This window comes from Petaurus breviceps, unplaced genomic scaffold, assembly GCF_028583685.1.
Source record: "Petaurus breviceps papuanus isolate PSGF00001 unplaced genomic scaffold, PetGlider_PUasm1.0 490, whole genome shotgun sequence".
NCBI lineage: Eukaryota > Metazoa > Chordata > Mammalia > Diprotodontia > Petauridae > Petaurus > Petaurus breviceps.
Window position 1 is genome coordinate 3595414 of NW_027186352.1, and position 23926 is coordinate 3619339.

Here is a 23926-nt window from a genome sequence, read left to right on the forward strand (position 1 = left end):
CCTGACCAGCTTCTTCCATTGCCAGGAAATCAGGTGTACAATCTAACCTCAGCAATCTACCTGAAGTACTGGAACAAGGAAACAGTGGATCACCCAATGTACCTTTGAGAAAGCACCTCTGTGCTTATTTCCTATATCTGGTGCTGAGGTGGCCTGGGGAGGGTCTCCATTGCTCTAAGTCCCAGATTCCTGCAAGGTCAGGTGACTTCTAAATTTAGGCCTAGTGGATGCTGAAGCCAGTCTAGATTTGATTTTTAAGAATGGGGAAACTTCACGTCAAATTATCCCTCACAAATCCTCCCTGTTCTTTTACATCTTTTGAAGTTTCCCTACTTTTCTTAATTCTAATTACCATCCTAGCATTGATAACATATAAGGGGGCAGTCCCCTTTATGAGTGCAGACACAGAGATTCAAAAGAAAACAATAATAGACAATTGTCCTTTCAAAGTCCAAAAGTCTCTTTTCACATTGCTGTCTGGATCTGAGAAAGTCCTCTGGGGGCTTAGGGTCATCCATCTAAGTCCTGCATCCCAGCCTCTCTTTCTTCCACCTTCTTTCATTCATTTACCTGCAAAAGGAACCTTGGGACCAATTTAAATGACCACTCCAGAACCCTTATCATTCTTACAAAATTAAAATTGGAGTCTTGGTCAGTTGTCGTGATTACACATTAAAACCAGTTTCCTATATTTTGCATTATCCATTATTATTTCCTCCACCAGGGATTTCACTAAGGGATTTACATTAAGCTCACTATTAAAACATTTAAAATTTTTACCAAGTAGTCCAAAAATTGTCCTCCTTTTAACATTGACTAATTAAAACAAAGTTGAGACAAGTGTGATACTAACTGAATAACAGAATAATATTCCCACAAACCCTTGACCTACTTGTCCTCACATTATTACAAAGAACGCAAGGACCCTGATTTCTACAGGAATGCCTATGCTAAATCCTGAGCCTAATAGCTTTATCTTATAGTAACTTGAGATGTCCCTGAATCAGGTATTTAATAGATTTGTTGTTGTTTTCAAAACTTGTGATTATTGAAACTTGCCACCAAGAATAGGCACAAAGCTCTAATGAGGGAACCATTTCCCCAACTTCAGAATGTCAATTCCAGGCAAAATGTATACCAGGCTGCAATCTGCATTGAGCCCGGCTCAGAGTCTGCCAGGTGTCACTGGGAGGGTTGAGTCAGGAGAATCCTACCTCAGCTCATGCGTTCTCCTGACATTCCATACCCATACTTCCAGGCCTTCCGTGCCTGTGCCTCACAGAATCTGGCATCATGCATCAGTGGCTCAGATAGCTTAGATAGCTTTTTCTCAATATCCATAACTGGAGTTAGACTCAGAGGAACAGTCAGTTAACAATCCCATGAAATCTTAAATAACAAGCTCCAACAATCAGTTAAAGATGTGTTTATCATCTCACATTGGTTAAGGAACATCTCTAAACTGAGCCTCAAACAACCTGTGTTCATTTCTATATTTATTCTTGTTCACAAAAATCAAATCTCCCGTCAGGCTTATACATTATTGCTCTAATAGTTTTGCATCTACTTCCCAAGCTTCCCCATCTTCCTGAAACTACGCTTAATCTGAACTCACACTAATATTTCCTTTCTCTCAACTAAAAGTATCTCTGATTTAATCCCAATTATTAAATCAGTCAATGGCATTAATACCCAATTACACTTTGAAATACACTGGGATCCCATTCCACACATAAACACAGATAAACCTTTTCTACAATAACTTTACAATCCCAATCTCAGTCCATGGGATAATGATTCAATATTGCATTTGTATCCTTATTCCCTTTCCTTCTCAAATATGATTGCACTATTAATTATAAAATCAAGTTACAAATCTTTCTACCTTCCTAAATCCTTCCTCACACTCTTCTCAACATACTTAAGCCATCTGATACGAAGGTATCCACACCACTATCTAGAGACAGGAGGGGCTTCGATAAATTCCCATTTGTCCCCAAACCTTCTTATCTGCCTTCCATATTTCTAATCAATCCTTTATTTATCCTTTCAAATCTCTCAAATCCTTTATCCATATTATTCAGCTTTCCTTTACATTATTAACCACAAAACAAGATAGCTCATAAGTTATTATTCTGTTGCTAACATAACTGTTCTGCTTAAAGAAAGCAAAGAGGTTAATGGCTAAACCACACAAGCTCTTCCCTAATTATACTCAGTCTGAAAGGGTGAGATACATTAGGAATCTAAATCTTGTTCTTATACATTCAATTACAAATGTTAACTTTGCTTATGCCATGCCATAACCACAAATTCAAATTCAAATAGCAAGATCTCTTCAGCAAAACATCTTTTCTAAAAGTGTTTCCTTTCTTTAAAAACAGTTTGAATTTATCCTTGTGTTAAGGGGAATTAAGACTAAACCTTTATGAAAGACTTGCATTATACTCAGCCATAAAGATGAAAAGTGGGGCCTGATTGGACAAAGCAGACATGTAGTACCCAACCCCCCAACCTCAACATCAATCCACTTTCATTTGAGTTGCAATATACCACAGGGATTTGACAGAATTCCCATTCTAAATTCCAAATTTGTATTAAAAACCATTTACTAGAAATCAATTTTACCAGCTTTAATGGCCAGTTTGGAGACTGACTGATTTCTCAGTAAGCCTTCTTCAGAGGCTGAAGAAGTAACTGCTGCCCTCCAAATTCCCTTCCTAATCTGATGACTCTTTAGGCAATCTGCCTGAAATTCCCCAATCCCAGGGTCCCATCTAGAAAATTCAGAAAATTCATCGTAAGTTTGAATATTACAAAATCTATACATAATTGGTAAAATGAGCCATGTTTAGGCCATAGGATCATCTAAATTTAGACCAGGAAATTTTCTTGTATTTTCTTTCAATCTATCAAGAAAAGTGTATGGGGCCTCGTCTTGGTCCTGCTGTATTTCCAGTATTTTTTTTTTTTTAATTCTAGTTCTTAGGCACCGCATTCCGAATTCCCTGGATCACTGTGTTTCTAAGATCTTGTAGGTGCCCTCTATGTATGGGGATATTGTGATCCCAGTTGGGCTCTTGGAGAGGAAATTTTCCTCCCATCTCAGACCCCCTTGAGCCATAGGCTGGGATTCATCCCAAGCCTGCATAGGGGCCTGTCTAATGTCTCCCCTGTCTTCCCCAGTAAGTAATATATCCAAGACTGATAATAATTCCCCCCAAGTGTACAAATAGGGTCCTAAAAATGATTAATCTGATCAGTAAACCCTGAGGGTCCTGAATTGATGGCATCATTTCTTTCTTAAAAGTTCTAATTTCAGTTCTGCTTAAGGGGGAATGAGTCATTCACATAACCTATAAGGGGGGAGGTCATCCACATAACCTATCCCCAGGGCCAGTAGGACTTCCTGAAGAGGGAAAGCTATAGTAGCTTCTACAGTCCCCGGGAGAGGAAAACTTTCTTTAGTTTTTATCACCTTTCCAATTCCCTCAGGAGAGGCGTGTATGGGCATGCCTGACCCAGCCAAGTCCTCACCCCTTTCAGATTCCCTTCCACAGGGAGTGGAGGGCAGGGAAGGATGAGTTGAGGCCGGACCAGGAAGTCCCTGTCCCTGTCCCCATCCCTGGGATAAAAGAATTTAGGGCTGGGGTAGAGAAAGAAGGGGGTCCCTGCAATGGAGCCTCTGTTCTTGTTCTTCCAATTTCCCTATGGGCTTCTCCTCCCGCTTTAGAGCAAATGTGTTCTGCCGCCTCAGGACATATGCACTTTGGGTTAAAGGCTCCTTAGAATTCATGTATAGATTTAGTGGTTGGTGCACCCAGTCTGCAGAGCAGCCTTACTTTGCCAGAGATATTCCTCTTTGTAGAGGGGGCCAGGCCCAATGAGGCCACAGTATTTGTCATCTTCCTTTGGTATTTTGGTAAGTTATCCCAGTTAGCCGGTCTGTCTCCAAGAGGCCTATCCCTGTTAGGAAGGCATTTGGGATGGGCTGCTGTAGACAGCTCTTTACCCACAGTTTAATCTTTTCAGGATCTATAGGCCTATCGAACACTTTCCAAGGCAGGAGAAATCTTAAAGACTCAAACTTGAGTGTCCCCACCCCTGGCATTCCAGGCCTGAGACACTTCCAGACTCCAACTGCTTAGACTGTCCCCCCATCTCTGGACCACCCAGGGACTTGCTGACCTGGGCTTGTGTACACAAACTTGCATGATCCCTGACAGCGGTCTTCACTAGCAAAACCAGAATTTCTGCTTCATACCGAGTCCCTCTCTTCAATTTGTTACCCTATGGGAGTCAGATCTTACAGACCAATTCTAAGGACCTCCAAGAAAACTCGGTTGGCACCTGGTCCTTGTCAAAGGTCTTGTGGGACCCTCTCACAAAAGGATAAACACCGGGGGAGCCCCCAAAACTATATGCACCCCAAAAACTGTGCAACAGAAATCCTTATACAAATACTACTTGGAGGTTTCTTAAGGTAGGAAGTAGAAAAGAATGGCTTATTTAAAATCTCAAGAAAGGAACACCCTCCTGACAAATGGTCAGGGAGGAGAAGCAATTTACAAAAATAATTGCCAAAGTTATAAAGCCCTAAATCAGAATTATCCCCCACCCTCCTCCTAACCGTTTTCTTCCATTGGCTGGAAGTTAGGTGTACAATCGAAGTTCAGCATTCTACCTCAACTACCAGAACAAGGAAACAGGGGACCACCCAATGTACGTTTGGGAAAGCACTTCTGTCCTTATCTGGCATGTCTTGTTCTGAGGTGGCCTGAGGAGGGTCTCCATTGCTCCAAATCTCAGATTGCTGCAAGGTCAGGTGACCTCTAAACTTAGGCCTAGTGGATGCTTAAGCCACTCTAGATTTGAGTTTTCAGAATGGGGAAACCTCACTGCAAATTATCCCTCACACTTTCTACCTTCTTCCCCCCTCTCCCTTTTATTCCCCTGAAGGGGAGTGGCATGAGATCTAGCCCAGAGTGTTTCAGGCCTTTTTCCTCTGCTATCAATTCTCTTTGCCTTCACTTTGCACCTTGACCGCTCATGTAATTGCCTCCTTGTTGTGTCGTTGATTTGTTGTTGTCCACAGTCGCTGTGTTTATTTACCTGACAAGTATTTCTGTTGGTTGAGAAGATTAAAAAGTAAATATTTTGCTTAGGTTTGGTTTGCTTTCTAGGAAAGCATCAACCACATCTTGGTATTGAACATATATAATTTTTAATTAATTGTTAGGCTCAAGATAGCAGGCTATGTCACCTGGTCGCATGTCGAGCCCTCTTGCCCTTTGGAAGAAATTATTCATTGCCTTCTGTGGTTTCTGGTGGCTAACAAATGATCTTGTATTATTAAAGTTTCCTTTCATTTTTTGGAAGATCTCTCTCCTGCTTATTTGCATAATTTGCTGTTTGTCATTGGAATTATCCAACTTAATCTTTATGTGTCTTAGACTTTGCATCATAGATTTCTCCCCATCTCTGCTTTTGAAGGTGATCAGTGTATTCTTTTAATTACTTCCCACTTTTTCAGTCTGTTAAGAACTTCCGGGTGTTTCTTCTGTCTTGCGTTTTGGTGGCTTGGATTCTTCAGGGAGACTTAAAGTCCTTAAGTTGTCTTTATGTATTCTGTCTTCATGAGCACCGTGTTTTGCTTGCATGGGAATCATGTTTTCTGTTTCTCTTCTTCCAGATTTATTTCTGTTCATTTTTGTTCCCAATCGCTTCTTGCTTTGGTTCCTTTGCTGAAGTTGCTTCTCTGGATTCAAGTTTTCCTTTTCTGCCAACTATTTCTTCCATGTAAGTCATACACATTTGTCTTTCAGAATTCATACTTCTCTTTTAAAAAAACTTTAAACTATTTAAAAACATGCGGTTGTGGTTGCATCGTCTCTTGGGAAGCCACAGCTTTTTTTTTTCACTTCAGCAGGTGTTCATTCACTCTCCCTTGCCTCGTAATATTTATTCGTTAGATGTCTGAACTTGTTTAGCTGATCTAGAGGCTATATTCCCTTCTGTTATTAATTTCTTCTCTGTTTTTTTATCTGATTATGCTCAAAGTGCTCACCTGAGTTTTCTTCTTCTCATTTTTTTTCTTGTAGTAAGTTTCTCCCATTTTTTATGGGGTACTGGCGGTCATTTGTGGAGGGGACTGCTAGGCTGAGTTATGACACAGGCTTGCTGGTCAATTTGTTTAGCCCTGCTGAACTGCTGCCATGGTAGCAGGGGGAGGTGTTAGATATTAGTCTTCTCTGCTGTTCTTTACCAGAAGTTTGACATATTAGGGTTTGTAATGTCCTGCACAACTCACAGTGCTTTATCTCTTGCCATAACTTTTGGCTTGGTGAGGTTGTAGAGGTTGTAATGATCAGGGAATATGGCTAGTCTCACACTGAGTTGGATCCAGAAGCCCAAACTATGTTATATGGTTGATGGCAAATCTGTAGACCTGGACAAAGTTAGTCCATGCAGATGAATTTTGGGCCTATTGGGAACCAGGGTATGGATCACAATTAGAAAAACAGGGCACATTCACATTTCCTTTTGTGACAGGGTTCCATAATACATGACCTTACTATGGCAGAACACAGCCTGGAGAGAACTACTGGCCAAGAACAGTGTTTGGGGTGGCCTAGATCTGAAAAAGGAACCTATGGCTAAAACCAGGCTCTAGAACAATGGAACCCTTCTCACAAATATAAGAACTGCATCCCAGAATATTAAGCAGCTCATTTTGCTTCCAGTTTGTACATGTGTGTGCATATAAATCAACTAAACTAAACAAAAATAGGAATCTGACAGATGATTGAGTCCTGGAGGCTCCTTATGGTGCAGATGCTGTCACCTGGCCAAGGGATAGTCAGCTCTTTGGGAAGGTAAGGAAGGATGTTCCAAATACTCAAAGACACTGTGGAATGAGAGTTCACCAGCTATCTAGGAAGAGTAACACCAGAAGATGCCACCAAAGCAATGATTCAACAAGATTCCTTAAGGATTTATTAAGTGAAGTCTGGGATCTGGGGGTGAAGCAGGAAGCAGTTTCCTTAATTAGCTAACAATGTAGTAGAAGGGCAGCTCAGGAGAGTGTTGCCTTTACTGAACTTGAAATCAGAAGGGATCTAGGTTCAAATTCATCCATGAATACTTATTGACTGTGCAACCATTGGCAAGTCACTCAACGTCTCACATGCTCAATCACCACATTCTTAATGGAGAAATAATGATGTTAGGGCTCACCTTATAGGGTTGCTGTGCAGCTTCCATGAGATCAAGTCCACCAGCTGCTTTTTAGACCTTCCAGGATATTCATAGGAAGCCTGGGATTGGGACAAGAGATGGAGCACTGAGTGATGTTGCCTTCTCTGCCTAAAGGAGCTTCCCAAATGTCTTTCCTGGCTCCCAGCTGAATGAGAGATTGGGTCTGACCTCCCTCGACCTGGTGACAGCATGCTCTGCCTCATTTGGAAATCTCTCAGCCTTGGTATGTCAAGGCTCTTTAGCCAAACAGGTCTCATGATCAGTCCTTAAGTCAGTGACTTGTCTAAGGTCCTCCTGGTCTGTCAAACATCCACAGCATTTTGATAACATGCCTTTGTCTTACGGATTGAAGTAGGCAAAGGAGAGGGTGCTTTCTTCATTCTTTGATGAGGGAGGGGGCATAGCAAAAAGGGAAGATAGAAGGTGGCCAGATGTTGAGGTAGGGAGTGGCCGGGGCTGGAGTGGGGGGATGCTGCCCATTTTACTCAGATCAGATGTACATTTGATACTCTGTGGGCTGGGGTGATTATGGGAGAGTCAGTGTTCTATGAACCAAAGGAAATTGCCATCTTTCTTCTCCTTCTAATTCTGGGCTTCCTCTCCAGCTTTTAGCAGGTGATTACATGAGGGTTCTTGTTGCTCCATCCCACACCAGCACATCATGCTAACTGGCTATGCACTGCATGATATTCCTGTGTTACCCCTTGGTTTGGGTGCTGGAAGACAAGTGAAGATGACTGAGTCTGGGTCAAAGCTGTACTGGAGTGTCATTGAGCTGGTGAACACCTTAAAGTCTTAGTAGTGGTAGTAGTTATTTCAGAAATATGTGAGAGAGAAAAACTACATTTATTCATTGAAAAAATAAAGTGTGTATGTATATACAAACACACACATATCACACACTGTTTCACCAGTTACAACATACATAGAGCATGTAAGTGTATATATATATATATGCATATACATATATATACACATAAACACTTTATATACATATACACAGATATATATGTCTGTGTAGGTGTGTGTACACACACTGCCTCGATGTCATACTACTGAAAACTGGTTTTCTTCAGGGATGTTGTACAGCAGAACCTTGTTCAGATTCTTGGGGCCCAAAGGCCTCTAAGCTTCCCTCTAGCTTCTCTTATGAAGTAATGAGAACTTTCCACAGGCCACACAATCTACTGTTGCCTCCATTGCCCTCAAAATGATTAGTCTGAAGAAAAACAAAGTGAATCCACCAGTATATTAACCCAACATCAACTGTTACTGAGCCATGTGTTGCCCTGAGGGGAAGTACAGAGTGCACAAATTATGGCCAAGCCATCATGGGGCTCATAGCTGAGTAGTGGGATGGCATCAATCTAGATAATAATGTACAATGCTGCATGCTAAACTCCATGATCACTAAGTTCCCAGAATCATAGATTTAGCTAGGACTTCAGTGACCAATTTGTTCAATTTGCCCTCCCCTCCTCCCCCAGCCATCCTGTCTTATTATCATCTGATTGTGCTTGAAGACCAACATGGAGTGAGAGACCTCTGCTGAAGATTTCACATTCTATTTAGAATTGCTTGATTTTTAATGTTTCCTTATAAATGCTTGCTCATCTTTTTCCCTCCACTTATTTCTACAAATAATGCACTCTGAGGCCAAGTCAAACAAGCATCATTCTAAGATAAGACATTGAAGTAGAAAGGGCCATATGTGGCCAATGAGTTAAAGTCACTCATTTTACATGTGAGGAAACTGAGGCACAGAAGATTAAGTGGCTTGTCCGAGGTGTCACTTAGACAGTAATACTCAAAGGCAAGATCTTAAGCCAGATTTCAATGCTCCGATTCGTGCGCTCGAGACCCTCTACCATACTTACTGTCATATCTCTTCCCCCTCCCTTTCATTATCTGAAGGTAGACATCACATTGTAACCTACGTCTCCTTTTTTCATGTCCTGTTACTTCACATGATTCTCCCAGGTCTTGGACTCTAAATCCTTGCAAATCCCAACCTCTTCCTTTGAGTGCATTTGATATCTTTTCAAGGTGCTTCCTGAAATATGACTTAGGACACAACACAAGCCTTAGATATGACATTATGTGCCGTTTCCATAGTAGCTCATGGACATAACAAAATGCCACTTAACAATCCTACCAAAATGAAAACCACTTAATTCATCTGAATTGCTTCTACATAGGAAGACAGTAGAATCTTCTGTTATGAAGCAGATTCAAGCTGGATTTTTCTAATAGCAAAGAAGTAGCAGCCATCATTGCTGCTGCTTCCTCTCTCCTGGAGAGTTAGAGTATCTTATTTGGGGCATTTTTCATTCATCTGCCAAGCACACCACATACACAATCATCCAATCTGTGCCCCTCCCAATTTGGAAGCAGAAGTGAACGAGGTGATGGGGAAGCCCATGCTCAACAGTTCCCAAGCAGGTCAGATGCTGTGGTGCCTCCCACTTCAGCTTCAATGGCAGCTGCATTTCCTTCTTTAGCCAGCATCAGGGGAAAAGAAGGGGAGATGCCATCTAGCCATTCAGAAACGGATGACTACCAATGCACTGCACCGATGTGTCAGTAAGACTCTGGAGATGCTGGAACCCAGTACTGGAGTCATCAGTTATGTAAGACTGATAACAAAATCCACCATTGTTTTCGCTGGGGGATCATCACTTGGCAAAGTGCTGAGCACGGAACAAGCTGAAATACCTGACTTGAAAGCTGCTGGAGCTATGAGATGATGAGGGACTTTTTTCTTTGTTAGGTGAGAGGTTGGAGAGTAACACTAAAATCTTGTCAGTATTTAGTTTGGAAACATAAAGACTAAATGATTAATTGATAACTCTGTACTCTTTTGTTAACCTTTAGATTAAATTGGTAGCAGACTACTAGACTTGAGGGCATTAAATCTACAGAATGTCAAGAGGGAATTTGTTCCCTCTATTGCAGGGAAATTCCATAAATACCATGGAATCATCACTGTTCTGTTGTTCATCTCTGACAGATGCAACATTCAAAGCTCTCTTCTCCTGTTTGTGGATGAATGGATTTTAAGTGTGCTGCCGGCTGGTGCAGTCTTGAAATGCATTCTGTAGGGAGCACAGTTGAGAAAACTCCCTAGATCTCAAATGAGACTCACGGCATTTTCATCTCCATGTGCCCTAGTAACCGATCCCTTCTTCCTTTCTCCACCTTTTACTTGCTCTTCATTCTGCTGCTACTCTGTCAAGCAGCCAGTCTCAGAGCTTCAGTTGAATCTTCCATTGTCTTTTGCTCCCTAACCCATCAACTCCCCTGCATCCTCAAGTCCTGTCAGTGTTTTCTTGCAACCTCTTTCACTTGAATTCTTTCCTTGTGATTCCTACTATCTCTGTCAAAGTTTTAACCCTTTTCTCATGCTATTATGCCACCTTTTGTCTTTCTTGCCTCCCTTTTATACTGCATACTACCTACCATTCTTCAAACACTGTTTTCCTTTTGATTCTGCCATATGGAAGACATTTGTATAGTTCACTATTGACCGCCAAATGAAAGTTGAACACTTTATTATGCCGTTCAAATTCCTTTATACTCTGTTGTTGGCAATCTATTCTCCTAGTGTTTGCTTCAATGACATACCCTATTTAGACCCTGTATAAAAAAATTGCTCATTTCTCAACACAACTGGGCCCATCTTAGGTTTTTTACTCTTCTTATGGCAAGCCATCCAAGAAGAATTTCCTGGAATGTATGTGATTATGACATCTCTGTCAGTGATTCTCAGATCTCCCCACCCAGCTCTCATCTCCTTCCTGATTGGATATCTATGAATGAATATTTCAGAAACATCTTCAACTCCACATCTTCCAAACAAAAGCCACGGGCTTTCCCTCCAAACCTTCCTTTCTTATCCTTCCTAACTTATCCAGAACTGTCTCTAGGACTCTCTCATCCTCCCAGTCACCACCCAAGTGCTATCCCCAACTCCTCATGCCTCTTGCCTTGCTATTTATAGTTTTGTAACATTTTTATATAAAATCTTTCTAATGCTTCATTCTCTTCTCTGATGGGAGAATCAAGATCTTAAAATGGTCTTAAAGAAATAGAACATTGGGCTGAAACTGATTAAAGTACATTAAATATGGATAAATATGATTCCGTAATCTTAGGTTAAAAATCAACCTCAGAATTCAGGACAGGAGAATGGTGAGCTTTCAGTATGAGATTCTAATAGGCCTCAAGTTCAGTATGGATGTAAAGTGTTATTTGGAAAGCAATAGAAAACAGAGTATGATCTTAGCCTGCCCCGAGTGCTTTCACGTCCAGAAGTTGTAAGGAGATGGGTTTGCTGTAACTGTCTCTGAGCAGACTTTTCTGGGCCCAGTCTGGGATGCCATATTTCAGGAGGGGACATTGCTAAGCAGCTGGATTGTTTTTCAGGGGTGATGTCCAGTACCGGGGAGCATCTAGCTTTCATGCCATAAGGGACTAGATTGAAGGGACTGGAGGGGTTTGTGATGGAGAAGAGAAGGCTTGTGGGAAAGGTATCTGTGTCCATCCACCTCCTGGAATAGGGATCACCTTACTGAGCTTTATTTAGATAGGAGCTGAGAGCCATGTTGGGAAACTCTAATGAGGCCCCTGCAGGCCTGATGCCCGGAAAAACCTCGTAACCATCAGCATCACCCCAGAGCACACCAGGCCCCTCGTTAGGCAGCACACATCTCCGCCCTCATTGCAGACATTCAACAAGCAGGCAGACAATTACTTTTCAAACACAGTCTGGGCACCAGGTCTCTTCATGCTGGGTCATTAAGACTGCAACTGGATTGATTGCTGGTTTTGTACATGCTTGAGTCAGTGAAGTGAGAGGAAGCCTAGGGCTTTACTCTAAACCATCCCTGATGTTCATTCAAAGGCTGTGTATAGTCAGACCAACAAGCATTTAAGCTCTTACTGCATGCCAGGCACTATGCTAGTTCTTGCAAATAAAAATGCAAATAGAAATAAAAACAAACCTTCCCTCAAAGACCCTTAGATTTTAATGGGGAAGATAACACTGAAAAGAGATAATTAAAATTGGGAGGGAAAAGCAGAAGAGACCCACCAGGTCATGTTAGAGAAATTCTGGAGAGCCCAGAGATGAAGACACAGCTGACATGGACACTTTCCTTAAAATTAAATTCAGAGAGGAACCAGCCATTTTTTATAAGCAATACAAATCTTATCTAACAAAAGATCTTTCCGTTGCAAGGTTCTTCTTGACCAGTCTTCTCCATTTCTTCTTCCAAGAGGGAGCTCAGATGAAGTCTCATTGTGCTCTGCCATTGACTTTACATTCTCATGTTCTATATCTGGGAAGTACAAGTTTAGATGGTCACACCAAATGGGAAAGGATTCTATCATGACTCCTGTGAAGGACTGTAGTTCTGGTACCCAAGGAATTCCTTGCCTACTCTTTGGGAGTGTCAGTTCCAGCCTGGCAAAAATTGATGAGGGCTTTGACAATTGTAACTCTTTAAGACCATTCCCTCAGTGATAGAAGGGAAGTGATTCCATTGGAAATAGGGAGCATCCACATCAAAGTAAAGATTCCTTGGAGTACTTTAGCATATATCTATCACTTGGGTTCATATGGTGATCACTCTACTTTCTTCCCTAAAAATTGATATGAAAAAGGAAGAAATCTTTTGACACCTGCTTACTAAATGTAAGGTACTCTTCTAGGTCATGAAGATAAAAGGGAAATGGGGATTGGGGAATTCCTGGACTCAAGGATCTGACAATCTAATGAGGTGAATAATATATGCACAAAACTGCACATTCAAAGTTTGAGTGTGATGAGTTCTTAGGAGAGACTAACAGGAAGGGGCGAGAGATGGAGAGGGGAGAGTTGAGGTCCTTCCAGATTTGGTGTGCTTCAATGATTTCCTGGAGGAGATGACACCTGATTTGGACATTGATGGAAGAGAAAGATTTTAACAGATGGAGAGCAGGCAGTTAAGATGTAGTGTACATTATGCAGGCATTTCAGTTGGGCATCGAGGCAGGACACGTGAAGTAGGGGAAGATTTCCATTAGGCTGGAAAGGTTGATTGGAACCAGAACATAAGTACAAGACACTTATGAGTTTCTTTATTGGTAATAGGGAATCATTGAATGTCTTTCAGTAGAAGGATGGTATTATCATATCTATACATTAGGAAGGAGCTGAGTGAAAGATGGATTGTAGAAATAAGAATAAAATATTTCTGAAAAAAATTCCATAAACTCATTTCCAGGGAAATTTTTAAGTAATATTGGACTAATATTTCATGAAATGCAGTTAATACATAAACCCAGTGGGTCCCTCACAGTTAGATTTCATCCATGAACAAGTTAGAAATCCAGGTTCCACATGGATTATGAGCATTAAAAATATTTGATGTGCCTGCCCAGGTAAGCATGGAGATCTCCATTAGCTGTGTGATGTTTGTCAAGTCATGTCCCCTCTCTGACCTTCATATTCCTCATCTGTCAACTAAGAGGAGCTTGGCCTTGATGAAATTTTCCAACTTTAGAACCTTCTTCTTATGATTTTATGACATTTTGAACTAAAAGAACCATATATGAATGTAGGTGACTATGGGGTGGCCAACTTGCATCTGACACCTGAGGACAATTGCATGCTTCATGTTGTTTGGCTTCCCCTCCTTGTAAACAGAATAATTGTTTTCTTAACTTTATAATTGTGATCTTAAAAGACAATTTTAAGATTTGTTCCAGATATCTTGTACTCCTCATGAAATGCAATTAATGCACAAACCCAGTGGGCTACTCTCAGCTAGATTGCATCCATGAACAAGATAGAAACCCAGGTTGCACATGTATTATGAGCATTAAAATTCTTTCCTTTGGCTGCATGAAAAGAGTTGCATTAAAATCTTTTCCTTTGGCTGGGAAAAGAGGTTGAGACCTAGAATCAGGAAAAACAAAAACCAAAAAATACATAGATACAAAAACAAACCAGATGTCCCAATTCCACTACTAGGAATTACTAGTTGGAAATCCTTGACAAATTTAAGGAGCTCTAGAAAACTCAGTATGCTGCCCTATACATTGGAATAATTACATTGCCATTAGTTCCCATGGGTTTTGGGTGAATTTAATGAGCTGCTAGCATTATTTGAATCCTTGGCAAACTTTAAAGTGCTCAGCATAGGCAATGCCATTTGTTGACCATTATTCTTGTGGCCAGACACTGATGTTACAGTCACAGGATCTCACAAAACAAGTTCTTCTGCAGGCATGTATAATGTATCTCCCATGTGCCAGATATTGAATTTGTTGAATAGAATGAATTCTAGAATGTCTGAATAGGAAGGAATCTCATATTATGAGTCCCTGACAAACAGAATCTCCCTTTACAACAACAAAGGTTGCATAGTTAACAAAGGGTTAGGATGCATCTGAAAGAAGTCCTATGGGGATGGTGATCTTTTCTGTAGGGATAACTAATTCCATCTTGGGTTCATGAGAATTTTATACCAAATATGTCCAAATATTTTTCTTGCAATTTCCATGCTTTGTTCTTAGCACTGACCTCAGAAGCTAAGCAGGTCATGAAATAATCAAGGACCTGAGTTTTGGACCCCAGCACTGTAGGCCAATAATCAAGGACATTGAGTAACCCCAGCTCTCACATGGATGAGGTTATCCATGTGTTAGAATAGAATGCGCCAACTCAGTAGTGTTCCGACTGAAGAGTCCAATGGAATACTGTATCCCTCACCCTGGACACTGTCCTCCTTTTCTTAACTAGGATTCCATAATCTTTTCTACCCATCATGGCATATTGTATTCTCATGTTAAAACTACTTCTCAATAAAATCCCAGGTCTCTGTTTTGCCATACAATTCCCTACATTTTCAAATGAGCTTTAGAACCTTTAGGCTAGACAAGGCACTTAGCCCTAGTCAATTTTCTATTTTCAAGTTCAAATGTCTGGCTGTTTAAGATCATTTCATGGGGGCAGAGCCAATATGGTGGAGTAAAAACAGCAACTTGCTTGAGCTCCCACTCCAACCACCTCCAATACCTATAAGAAATTGACTCTAAACACATTTTAGAGTTACAGAACCTACAAAGTGAAAGAAAGAAAAAAAAATCCCACTGAAGGTAGCTTGGCAGGCCAACCAGAAGGGTCTATAGCATCAGACTGGGAGCTGAGGACAGTCCTGTGTGAGCTTCAAGGGCCCAGACCCAGGGCGGCTCTGACCAGTGGCACAGAATGGCCAGAGCAGACTTCAAAAGAGTGAATCACTGGCAGCTGTGAAGGTTTCCAGACTTCTTAACCCATAAACCCCAAAGAGCAAGTAAAAGGTCAGTAGGGAACTCTTTTGGGAGTGGGTGAGAGAAGGGCATGGTCTGGCCCCTGCCCTGTGGTGATGGAAGTGATAGTGGCTGGCACTGCTGGCACTACTGCTGCTTCCACATCCTGGTCTGCAGATTTTAGGGGGACCAAGTGATGGTCTAGAGGGCATTTGTAGGAATCTCTCTGCTGGCACAAAGGCGGGATTCTCTGGGTTTGTGCTACTTGGATCTAGGTAGCAGTCTTGGGAGGTGGTTCTGGGCTAAGTCATGCTCACATGGCAGAGCTTGTAGATGCTCTGGGGAGAAAGTCCTCTTCACATTTCTGAGGAATATGCCTGGAAAAACTCTGACAAATGCTGCACAAAACCCCAGAAATTTGGGACACAGCAATCTCCCCTCTGGAAGCAGAGTTTTATCGTGGCAAAGAGCTCACAAGTCAAGCAACTGACTTGCAAGGTGAGCAAACAAAGAGGAAGTGCAATCCAACCATAGAATCTTTTTTTGAGGGACAAAGAGGATCAAACCATAGAACCAGAAAAAGACAACAAATTCAAAAGTCCTGCATCAAAAGCCTCCAATAGGGGCCGCTAGGAGTACCATCCCTGGAGTCAGGAGGACCTGAGTTCATATCTGGCCTCAGACACTTAACACTTATTAGTCATGTGACCTTGGGCAACTCACTTAACCCCAATTTCCCTGCCCTCCCTCCTCCAAAAAAAGAGGGGGGGGAGAAAGACCTTCAAGAAAAATATGAGATAGCTGCAGGCCACAGAAGAGGTCAAGAAGGATTTTGAAAGTCAAGTAATAGAAGTGGAGGAAAAATTGGGAAGGGAAATGAGAACAATGCAAGAAAATCGTGAAAAGCAAGTCAACAGCCTGCTAAAGGAGAACCCAGAAAAACTGAAGAAAATAACACCTTAAAAATAAACTAACTCAAATGGCAAAAGAGGCCCAACAAGGCAATGAAGAGAAGAATGCCTTAAAAAGAAAAATTTACCAGATGGAAAAGGAATTTCAAAAAAATCACTGAAGAGAGTAACTCCTTCAAAATTACATTGGAGCAAATGGAAGCTAATGACTTTATGAGAAATCAAGATACTGTAAAACAGATCCAAACAAATAAAAAATAGAAGGCAATGTGAAATATCTCATTGGGAAAAACTTTGACCTGAAAAATAGATCCAGGAGAGATAATTTAAAAATTATTTGACTACCTGAATGTCATGATAAGATAAAGAGCCTAGACACCATCTTGAAAGAAATTATCAAGCAAAATTGCCCTGGTATTCTAGAAACAGAGGGCAAAATAGAAATTAAAAGAATTCACCAATTACCTCTTAGAAATGATCTCAAAAAGAAGACTCCTGGGAATAATATACCCCAAATTCCAGAGTTCCCAGGTCAAGGAGAAAATACTGCAAGCAGTCAGGAAGAAACAATTTGATTACTGTGGAAACACAATCAGGATATCACAAGATCTGGCAGCTTCTTCATTAAAGGATTGAAGGATTTGGAATATGATATTCCAGAGATCAAAGAATTAAAACAAGAATCACCTACCTAGAAAAACTGATTATAATACTTCATGGGAGAATATGGTCATTCAATGAAATAGAGGACATTCAAGTATTCTCGATGAATAGATCAGAGCTGAACAGAAAATTTGACTTTAGAGTAGAAGAAGCAAAACAAGCATGAAAAGATAAACAGGAAAAAGAAATATTAAGGAACTTGTTAAAGTTGAACTATTTAAACTCCTACCTGGAAAAACAATGATTGTAACTCATGAAACTTTTCTCAGTATGGGGATATTAGAATGGAATATATATGCATAGGAGGGTATTTGTATATGTGTGTTCGTGTGTGGGTGTACATGTAAACATACTCAGAGGGCACAGGATGAGTTGAATATGAAGGGATGATATCTAAAAAATAAAATTAAGAGGTGAGAGAGAAATATTTTGGAAGAAGGAGAAAGGGAGAGATAGAATAGGGTAAATTATCTCACATAAAAGAGGCAAGATAAAACTGTTACAATGGAGGGGAAGAGAAGGAGGGTGAAAGGGAATGAGACAAACTTAGTCTCATTTAATTTGACTTAAGGAGGGAATAACATACATACTCAATTGAGTATCTTACCTTACAGGAAAGTAGGGGGAAGGGGATAAGAGGGGGGATGATAGAAGGGAGGGCAGATTAGGTAAGAGGGTAGTTAGAAGCAAACATTTTTGAAAATGGACAGGATCAAAGGAGAAAATACAATAAATGGGGGGTGGGAGGGGGTGGAGAGAAACATAGTTAGTCTTTCACAATATAACTACTATGGAAATGTTTTGTGTAACTCCATATGTAAAACCCATATTGAATTGGTTGTCTTCCCAGTTTGGGTGGGTGAGGAGGGAAGAAGGGAAAGAGACTGGAACTCAAAGATTTACATAACAAATGTTATTTTATTTTATTTTTTACATGCAACAAGGAAATAAGATATGCAGACAATGGGGTATAGAAATCCATCTTGTTCTACAAGAATGTTGGGGGGGGGATGGAGGAGAGTGAATAAATTGGGGGAAGGGATATTCAGTAGGCTTGCCCTTTTGGGGTGGTGATAGGAGAGAGACCAGGAGGAAATTTTTAACTCAAAATCTTATGGAAATGAATGTTGAAAACTAAAAAATAAATAAAATTTAAAAATAAGAAAGATCTTTTTATACACACATATATACACAAATGAATGCATATATATGCACACACATAATGTATGTGTGTGTATGTGTGTGTATTTGTGTAATGTTTGAACACCTAATACATTAGCACACACATAATGTGAGTATGCGTGTGTGTACGTGTGTATTTGTGTAATGTTTGAACACCTAATACATTAGCACACACATGATGTGAGTATGCGTGTGTGTACATGTGTGTGTATTTGTGTAATGTTTGAACACCTAATGCATCAGCTCTCTCCTCAGAGCTCTATAAATTCTCCAAAATGAAGAAGCATGCCAATAATGATTGGAACCAGGAAAGTCTTAGAGACATGGGGCCTATGGGACTCTGTTAGAAACCCCTCCTGACTGACATTAATGCACAAATCACCAGATTTTGAGTGTGGCTTCTCATCCAAATTCAAGTCCACCTAAATATATTATCATCCAACCCAGAGGTGTCAAACATGATGCCTACAACACTCCATGTTGCTATAGGACCCAGATTAAAATGTAATTGGGATAGGTTAACCAAATAAATGAAAAATTGAAATCAAACAAAGGTAATAATAATACATGGTTATCTAAGTCAAGACGCACCTGGCAATGATCCTTATGTACATGTCATGGCCCCCTTTTATATCTGACATGACCAGTCAATCTCATATAGCTTCTGCATGGCTTTTGTTATCTATGCTGCTAAAACACTTGCTGAAATCAGTGCTCGCTTTGCCTGTTTTCTTAAGATACAACAATGTAATGTAATGCCAAGGAAAGGCAACTTCCCAAGGTTCAGAATACCAGCACAGGGGCTCTCCATTTTATTCAGTGACAAACCAAGAACAGAGAAGATCAAAACATGACATCATTCAAAATACAGCATTTACTAAGGGTGATTAAATAATCTCCAAGTACTACCCCACCCCAGGACCTTCCAATCATTCAATCAATTACAAAGTCTCTGTTCTAAATACTTCTCCACCCCTACACTGTACCTTCATTTAGTCCACCACAAAGTTCCTCTTCTCAAATGGAGATTAGTTTCCAAACATAAGTAAAATACCTTCATTTGTTCAATCAAAGAGCACAAAAAGGTCAAAAGTTCCCCACCCCTGGATCACAATTGAATCTACCCCAGAGTTACATCAAGTTTAAGCACAGCACTTAATACCCAAAAGGAGGTCTTTTCTTCATCTTGACAGGAGGCAAGTTCTCAGCAATCTTAGTTCCTGGGGAGACAAGGCTTAGCAAGGCCACAAGATACATTGCCAGTCTCTTCATTAATTTATCCTCTGTCTGTAGAACAGTCCTAGAACCCCTGAAAACATTAGCAAAACCCTCTCCCAAGATTTCTGTAAACATACAACAAGAAAATCCTTCTTCAGGGCTTCTGAACCAACAGAAAGGTTCCCAGACCCCTGCAACAACAGCACTGTCCTTCACCAGTGGACAGTATTCACTCTCTGTCTGCAGGACAGTCTCAGGGCTTCTTAGCGAGCAGCCAGGTTCCAGGACTTCTTCAACTACAGGACTGTCTTTCACCAGTGGACAAATCTGGCAAAACAACATCAAAACAGACAGACAAAGTACCAGCAAAACAGCCATGTCTCCTCAGTCCTTGGCAGCTCCGGGGGCTGGTCTCAAAAGTCCAGGGAAATTCAAAGTGGCTCCCAGCAATTCTCCCAGTTTCTCTCTCTGCCTCCACGAGGTGCTGCTTCCAAAAAGTTCTTCTGCCTCTCTCTTGTCTCTCCAAATCTACGTCACCAGCTCCTCCCAGTTCAAGACTTTCTTTTCACATCAACAAGTCCATCCCACAGGTGGGATTAACAAGCTCTGGGTTTTAAAACAATCAATTTGAAAACCAAGCCAATACAGGGGAATCTTTAAATGCCATTACTATCACAATCAGCTCACTGCTGTATCATGGGCAGAATCATATGAGAAATGTAAGGGACTTTAGAGGCCATCTGGCATAATACCTTTATTTGGCACATGGGAATGAAAACCAAAGAGGTTAAGGGGCTTTCCCAAGACTAGACAGGGAATCTTAGAATCAAGTTTGACCCCAAGACTTCAGACTCTCACATCGGTATTCATGAAAAATGCCTGTATCAGGCACTGTGCTAAGTGATATGGATACAAAAAATCATAAAAACAGATAATTTCTGCCCAAAGAGCTTACATTCTAATAGGTGGAACCAAAACATACTGGGGAGAAATGCTCCTGGAAAGGAGGTTGGTTCTTCAGAGATTGAAGGAGTGGCTCTTATTGGGTCTTGTGTGCTGGGTGCTAATCTAGGTTGGAAATAACAAATCCACAGTCCCAGGCCAATGGCATCAATCCCTTGGTGAATGGCAGAGCTACTGGATGAAACATAAAGATGAAATATAAAGACCTGGTCTCAGGTCAGGCAAGAGATATAACGGGTGAAACTGTTAAGTTCTGAAACAGTTGCCAATCAGTTAAGTTGAGCCCTAGGGGAAAATTCCTTCCTTCCCCAGAACCTAAGGCTTGGATTTTTGAGACCTGACTGTGAAGGTGCAGATCTCAGGGCAATGTTGGGATGAGTGGTCCAGGTTGGGGAAGAACAGGTAAATGGGAAGAAGAAAATGATGGGATAGCCTAAGAAGATGGCTGGATGGGAAGGAAAATTAAAACAGGAAAAGTTAAAGCAGAAATAATATTAGTGGGGCAGCCAGGTAGCATAGCGAGTAAGAGCACCGGCTCCAGTGTCGGGATGACCTAGGGATCAAATCCGGGCTCAGACACTTAGCAACACACCCAGAAATAACTGGCCGTGTAACCTTGAGCAAGTTAGTTAACCCCAATTGCTTTCCAAAAAAAAAAAAGAAATAATATTAGTCTCTACTTCATTTAGACTGTTAAGAGTTGTGTTAAATGAACCTATTGTGGCTCCCAGACCAAGTCACTATTTTTGTTTTTGTCTTTTTAATGGGATCATTATGATTTTTACATGGAATCAAAATCACTTGTATATTGTGGAATCTTCCTTTGTACTGACTTGGAAAATGGGCAACATAAGAAATAGCCCCATCTTTAGCCACCTTTTAATGTTTAAATTTATATTTGAGTGTTAAGTTACATACCACAAATTGACATTTAAATTCATCCAAACAAGAAACTGGATATTTTGACTGTATTTCCACCAACTTTGGTTTTTTTTTTTAATTTTTTGAATTTTCATTTTGTTGTGATGGTCACCAATCCAACTCAACAAGCATTTAGTGAACAATCAATTTTATGTCCTCAGCCCTGTGCTAGATCTGGAGGCTACAAAGACCCAAATGACTAATTCTGCTCTCCAGGACTTTACCTTCTGTCTTTGCTTTCTCATCGTGAATAAGTTCCAAAGTAGCTTTGGCTGTGTCCACTGCCACGCTCAGCTGGGAAAATGAGTCATTGAAATGTAGAATCTCCGGCAACATGAAGCCTGATTCCCATGTTACTGGGTTCTCTTTTCTAAGTAGGGCCTAAAAGAAGACGAAAAAGCAACTCTCATATTAATCCTGTTTTGTATCTGGGTGAATCCCTGCTCTTCATTGAATTTTCCCCAGTGGTGGCTTTTGTACTTGCAGAAGAGATTTTCACGCTCTCTTTATATCCATCAGTTCTTGCTAATTTTTTGCCATATGTTGACCTGTTTTTCTAGAACACATGCCCACTGGCTATTGTTATTGCCTCATACTTATTTAGTTTCTCTCACAGTATAATACCTGTGGATTCTCAATATCTGTCCTACACAGCAACAAAAGGCAGGGTTTGTGTTTGGTCAGTGTACTTGTTTTGTTTTTTGTTTGTTTTGGTTTATTTTTTTAGCCTGCAGCTCAGTTATTGGAAAAGGCAGCGACAAGAAAGAGACAGAGCAAAGCAGTCCACAGAGGTGGTGATTTTCTCCTTCTTCAGTGCTGCATGTGGTGAGCTCAGAAGGGCTATGGGCAGTGCTCAGGGCTTCAAAGGCCTCTGGAACTGGATGATTAGCCACAAGCAAGCACTAGGAGAGACACTTTCTAGGAGAAGGCCTGTCTTCCTCCATGGCTTGTTCATGTCCCTCATTCTGAGGCCACACCGTGGGTGTCATGGCTGCATCTGATTGTCTCCCCAAGGGTTACATGTGAAATGTAGTCTAAGAAGACTGACCAGAAAGTAAGTTGCCCAGGAGGCTTCTTAGAAAAATATTTATCTACTTTATGACATGTTTTCAGAAACAATCTGACTTTAAAATGTTTATAAGGAATTTTCTTTGCATAGAGCAATGGGGGAACCAGCTGCTTGGAGATGTTTACTGAACCATTCATCACTAAATGGATGATGTCACACGTGGCCAAGACTATGAGCATCTTCCATCCCCTCCACAGGTGTCAAAGAATCACGGACAAAAGGTCACAGCCTCCCACTGTTTTCCTAATAACTCAACCCTTCAAGCCAGGAAGGAGGTGCACATAAAGGTGTGCTGGAGCCCTGGGCTTCATGTGTGAAGTCCCCTGGCCCTCAGCCATCAGTACCACGACTGTCAGGAGGGCATACGTCGTGGCAAGCTTGGAAACGCTGGAGTAGAAAGCAGCCCTGCTCATTTACTGGTTTATCAATAAGACTCAGGGTTTATTGCACTTTGCTTTATATATCTGCTCCTAACCCAGACATCTTTGTGCCTGCTTATTGTCCTTGTCAAGATTTGTTATTGCATCAAATTCTTTGCTTGGTCCAGTAGTTTGGGATACATTGGGCTTTTATTTATTGAGAATATCAAGGTTAATTTTTGACTGAGGCTCAAATATGTTTCTTTGTTTATGTGCCTGATAGATTCTCAATTTTCTAGAACTACAATTTCTAGATATATGTTGCTATATGGAAAGTGCTTTCTGAACCTTGAGGTGCCATCGAAGCATTGGCAATGATTGCAGTGATTTCATGGCGGGAGCAAAGACTTTTTTCACTAATATAGAGCAGGCAGTCAGTCCTTTCGAATTGGTTATTCTTTTTACAGAGTTTCCTGTGTAGAGAATGCTGGGAACTGAGAGAACACTAACAAATGAACCAAATGGTCCTTCCCCCTACAAGTGACGCATGACACAAGAAAGACTTGGATTTGGGTCTTTCTGAATCCAAGGTCAGCAAGGCCAACATTTACTGTACTACATAAGTTTATCTGTCTATTCTGAACTTGTGGATCTACAATTAATGAGCCAGAAGGCTTGCTTGTTACTCAGAGACCTGACAAGGAGAATGGGGGTTCTGAAAGCAGCAAGAAGGCTTTTAGGTCATGAGTGTCATATCTGAACAGGTTCTTCATGCATGCCTGCACTGACAATCAGAACACTGTGGCCAAGACAGGAGGCTGCCGAATCCATTTTCTTCTCTTTTTCTCTTTTGAGGATCATGACAACAGTTTCCTTGTATAGTCCTGGTGCACCTCTCTAATAAAGACATGTTTTTTTTTAATGGCTCAGCAATCAAATCAGGCAGTTTCTTCTGTCCCCTTAGATTCGGTTCATCTTAGGTTATTGACTTCGACTCACAAAGGTCAGCTAGAATTCGCTCATTATTTTGCTGCTTAACTTATTTTCTACTCTCTCCCAGATATTTTGTTCTGTTCAAAGGACTAATT

General features: G+C 40.9%; 1 protein-coding gene across 1 annotated transcript in view; it reads left to right on the plus strand.

Moving 5' to 3' along the window:
• Positions 1-23926, plus strand: part of TCERG1L (transcription elongation regulator 1 like) — a 154917-nt gene that overhangs the window by 107013 nt on the left and 23978 nt on the right. The window lies entirely within an intron of this gene.